This window comes from Geospiza fortis, unplaced genomic scaffold, assembly GCF_000277835.1.
Source record: "Geospiza fortis unplaced genomic scaffold, GeoFor_1.0 scaffold12, whole genome shotgun sequence".
NCBI classification, from domain to species: Eukaryota; Metazoa; Chordata; class Aves; order Passeriformes; family Thraupidae; genus Geospiza; species Geospiza fortis.
In genome coordinates this window covers 708616-714199 of record NW_005054323.1, presented here as the reverse complement: position 1 = coordinate 714199, position 5584 = coordinate 708616, and positions in this window count along the sequence as shown.

Genomic DNA, 5584 nt, shown 5'->3' with positions numbered 1-5584 from the left:
TTTTCCAGCTTCTCATAGAGAAGGAATCTTCTCTTTCTAAGCCAAGTATTTTACCTTGCCTTCAGTCTCTGCAGCACAATTTTCTCCACCCAAAAGGGGAATTATAAGAGAGAACTGAGCCAATGATGAAGATTTAGTGAGCAGGTCATAGTCTACAATTGCCTGAAGGGGGTTTTGCTTTACCTTCAGGACTACATGGAGGGGGATGGGCTTTCCAGGAGCTCTCAGAGTTACAGCAGCAGTGATGACTACAACATGAAATCTGCACCCCCAAACAAGTGTGAGCACAAGAAGTGTGAACTAGTGTGTACCAACAGCAGCACAGCTGCCTGAGAACAGAGCTCAGCAGAATTTTACTTGCCTGTTGTAAAAACCGGTCACTCCTGTCTTTTTTGTTCACTTTATTTGCCTCTTTAATATCTGATACCATGTTGACCTGAGGTGCCTGTGAAATCTGTGAGACACGGAACCCATTTCTATGTTTCAGCTACCACAGCAATAGCTTTTATGCCACAGAATGTGGCAGCCATCTAACAGGAAGACACCAGAGAAATGAAACAATTAAAACCAAATACTCCATCCAAGAGAAAAAAATCAAAGAACAACCAAAAAACCCCAACCAAGCAATGAAAGTTATTTTTGGTTGAAAACCAAACACTCTGCCCAGTTTTAACTTCACAAAGTAAATCCATCAGATGAATTTTCCATCATGTATCAGGACTACCTCCCCTTCCTCATTCAAAAAAAATTCTAGGCTTTTTTTTCCCCTTACAAATAGAAGGCTCCTAAAGTTCTCTTAGGATCATAAATTATGCAGAAAAACCCCACAAACTTACCTCTAAACATATTACAGAGCACCCTCTTTTGCCAGAGGCCAAGCAGTCCTTATATAACTAGCGTTTGGAAATACTACCTGAAAAGTCAGGTACTTGAGGAACTGACATTTAAAACACTATGGTAAATATAGGAAAACACAAAGCAACCCATAGATAAATTTAATTCAGTTGCCATAAAATGCTGAGCTGACGGAGTACATAAAAAATATGCTGCTTGAACTTGCAGAATACACTTTTGACTCAGGGGAAGGTTATCAGCTAATGCTGTTAGACCATGTTATGTTATTGAGATGTTTATTGAAGCTCTCACCTGGCTTTGTACTGCAGACGTTGGAAGTTCTAGTGGGAGATCTCAATACCAGGTAAAGCCAGCTGCAAGAACAGGATGGTGGTGCACAGACACAGGCTTGAAACGCATTTTAGATTCACCAGTCTCAGAACCACTCCATTCAATAGCGATATTCCCATTCTTTCTTGCCTAACTGGTCACTGAATAACTTAGCTTTAGGATGAGTGCATGTGGATGGCCTAAAGGACAGTAGCCTACTTACCTAGGAATTGCTGCCAGATACAAAGCAGGACAGCAGGGAGCACTAATGAGCTTGAGTAGCTGATATCTGGATGATTCTGCACGGAGTCAAATTACAGAATATAATTGTCAAGGATTTTCCCTTCAGTGGCTGATAGTAACAGCAACTTAAGCTCTTTCAATTATTGTTTATAATTTAACCAAATATATAGACATTTGATTTGGATTTGTTTGGGGTTTTTTCCAAATACTTGAAGATTAATCCATAAATACAACAGCTATGGCTATAAACACTGCCTGCCACGGGTCAGACCTTGAGTTCCAGCATGGGTAGGCCAAACACACAAATCACTGTCCCCAGAGGGGTCCTTCCCCAAGGCCTACACCTTCCCATTGCCTTGGCTATGGGTCCCTCACAGGGCTCTCACAGTCATTATCAGGCACAGCAATTAGCCATTGCTCTGAGATCATGGTGCCATAAGTAAAGAGCCATTTTTTATGAAGTCTGTGACAGTTTAGATTTTACTCACTTCCCTTCTACAATAGAATTAGGAACTCCAACACTTAAATATTTCAGATGAAGAGAGATGGTCTAGGCATTTGGCTTCTCCAGAACAGATCCTAGAGAATGGGAGGTGAGGGTTGAGCTAGCAATGAATCAATAGTTCAGGGAGTAGATTCTTGCAGTCAGGAAAGTGTGCCTTTGTGCGTCAAAGGTACAAAGTCACACACTGTATGATTGTAAAATATATCCAGTAACTAAGCTGAAATTAGCAGTGAGGTAATTGAAAGACTGGCATACCAGCCAGCATGCAAAATATGAAAACAAGTAAGAGATTCCACACATATGGGATCTCTTTTGTTTCAGTCTTAAGTAGTTGTCTAAAAAAAACTCTTCAGATCAAAAAACAATTGAAAAAATAAAAGCAAAAAACTGGGGAGGTTGCATTTTGAAATGAAAGGTTTCTTACATGTAAATATTACACCAGTAACTTGAAAACTGTGTATAAAATATTCATGCATATATTGAAAAACCCTAAGATTATTAAAATATGCATAAATGACAAAGAAAAATATATTTAAATAGCAAAAGTTCTATTGTTCACTGGGGGCAGAGTTGAGTCAGAAGGTGAACCGTGAATTCACATAGGGTTTCTACATTCTTTTGCATTACAAAAGTTTAAAAAATCACATATTTGTTGCATGAATGAGAAAGTAACAAGATACACAAAATGCTACATTATTTGACAGCGGTATAAAAAGACTCAGGATTTTCATGCTTGTACTCTAAAGGGAGCTGTCAATCCTAAAGTCCACTAAGAAGTGCAGGTCTATCAGTGACATATTTGCTCATAACTGCCCCAGTGAAAAAGACCTGGAGTGTTATCGAAATCTGTAGGACTGTATCGTAACCTGCATGGCCCGGATGGTCCGGTCAGCCTCCACATTCCTTGGGTGCACTTGTGCATCCCAACCATGGCTTTCAGGGGGAGAAGTGGTGCGTCAGAAGTAGGTATTTTCTTCCACTGCTTAAGTTTAGCAATCTCTGTAAAGATTCAGAACAAAGTATGGGAAGAACATTACAGATCTCACTTTCAGTAGAGAATGATGGGTTGAATTTACTGTACAAACTTTTCAGCATATTTCCTGCAGATGTCATCTGGAAGATCAAACTCCAATCAGCATTTGTCTGAGTTAAACTGGACTGCACAATACCACACTTGAAATTTGCTGATGGGAGCAAACTTTACATTGATTTTAATCTACATAGTACAACTACCAAAAAGGCAAATGTCAGCTTTTAGCCTTTGGTTTGAAGCATACAAAGTCAGTGAGATGATTCTCGTGATTCACTGAGTCCTGGGACTTGCCAAGCTTTTCTTATCAGTAGGATCAAAATGTTTCTTTGATATGCTCTTCTCTTTTCAGGGAATATATATCCAGTTATTCTAATCTAATTCTAATCCAGTGAGTCTAATATCCTTCTCTGGAAAACTACAGCAGGCTGTGTACTCTCTGTCTCCCATGCTGCATCTCCAAGAAGTGCTCTCAGGACCAAGTTTGTTCCCAAAAAACTTCATTCACTACGGGTTCTCTCTAGCTGCTTTCACACAATCCATGCAGTACTCTTACAGGCTTGATAACAGCCCCAAGAAACCTGCAGCTACCACTGCTGAAAGATTTACAGGTTTTGCACATGACACAACCAGGGGTTTCAGAGGTCCAGAGTTAATTCAGTACCTAGAAGAACCTGATTGTCTAACACTGAATGCAGAGTGGCTGCCACATCCATATATCACCTTAGTCTATGATGAATTTAAAAAAAAATTACCATACCAATGATTTGGGAATCTGAAAAAAGGCACTCTCTAACTCTTGATCAAGCCACAAAGCACAGCTCTGTTCTCCTGACCATATTTATGCACAGACAAAGAATACAGCAATCTGATCAATGAAAAACTTTGGTTTTAAAGTAGGTAGAGATATATATCTGCAGACAGTGTTGGCAATTGGAGAAAGGAGATATTGCCTATCTATAGCTTGAACAATTCTTCCTTTTATAGAATTTGTCTAATTAAATTGTTTAGTAAGACTCCAATTCAAATGCAATCTAATGTTACAACAAACAACCACATTTTTTCAACATTATTATTGCAGGTAGGATTAAGTTTGATCCTTCCTGCAACAATAGGAGTCATCATAAAATATATAAAAAACTACATTAGCATCAGTTACCTGGTGGCCAGTCCAGCAAAATATTCAGAGCCAGGCTTTGAAGAGCTCTCAGCATCCCAGAAGCCTTGCTTAAGGAGTGCACAGAGAAACAGTCCCCACCGCACACCTTTCTGTGTATCCTTTTATACTCTTCTTGTTACTGGGTGGAATTTGGATGCTCATGGACAGAATTCTCTTGCAGTAACATCCTGTTTCCATGGCTGCTGCACGTGCACTTTGAAAGAGCTCCAAGTGTGTAGACCAGTTTCAGCTGGTTTTATAGTTCCTTTTCTTCTTTTAGGGCTATTCTGACTTTTAATACTCCCATCATATAATTTGAATTTTACATCATTTATCTGCAGTGGCAGTTATCTAACTTCAAATGTGTTTATAGCACTTTTCCACTCAGAAATAGTCCTCAAAATTGAGGTCTGTATGAGGAGTCATATTTTACACCATGTCTAATTTGCATAAATCAAGGTAACGTCCAGCAAAATAAAACTTCTGCTTTGCAAAATTATGTCAGGCTCCCAGTGCATTCCCAGTGAACAAAGTAAGTACTACAGGAAAAACATGTATGATATACAACATGTATTTCAAATTTGTTCATCTTGTCAGCATCTAATCTGTATCCAGAATCTGTTATTAAAGTAATTAGGACCACGATTTTTAAATAATAATATGCAACAATATTCAGTTTCTGATACATCTCCCTCTATAGCTTCTGGCTTCTGTTATTAATTCCTTTCCAAATCAGTGTACAGACTGTTGCTTTATATTGCTCTGGCTCTTTTAATTATGTAAAAGCTAATATGGACAGGATTTGAAGTTGCAATAAACCTTGTTGTCGAACGTCCTTGCACATGAAGGACTCTGTGGCGTAAGAGCTTAAGTGCGCTCGTAAGTGATCACAAAATGGAGGCTTGGCTACCCAGGAGGGAGGTGTGGACTAACTACAAGGAAAAAAATCATCAGAGACACTAAGACAGCATATTTCAAAAGCCCTCGATAGAAAATGCTCAGAAATAGTAATCTTATTACCTGCTTGCAGAAGCAGCATTTTAAGGTACCTATTCTCCCTGACACTTTATAGAGCCAGCGGGTGGCTCCATCTTACTAATGCTTTGAGTGCTTCCAAAATTAATGGTTCTACATCAGTGCGCACTGTTGGTATTATAAGTGATGTTGAAATATAGACTGCGTAACTTTTCCATCCTGGGTCTTACGAGACAAGTACAAGATGAGAAGATAAAATAATTAATCTGTTGCAAAACCTGTACTTCCAGTGGAGGCCAGAATCTTTTAAAGCAACAAAATACTCCTGTAGAAGCAACAGTTATTCTCACATGGACTGGAATAGAAACAGTAAACAGTAAAAACTCTCAGAAACAGAAACAGTAAAACTCTCCCAGATGCTCTTTTCAGCTCGGCCAGATTCCTTTTTGAGGAGACTAAAGAAAACAGTCTTTCTGTAACTCTGTGGGCTTCTTTATTTCCAGTTTTT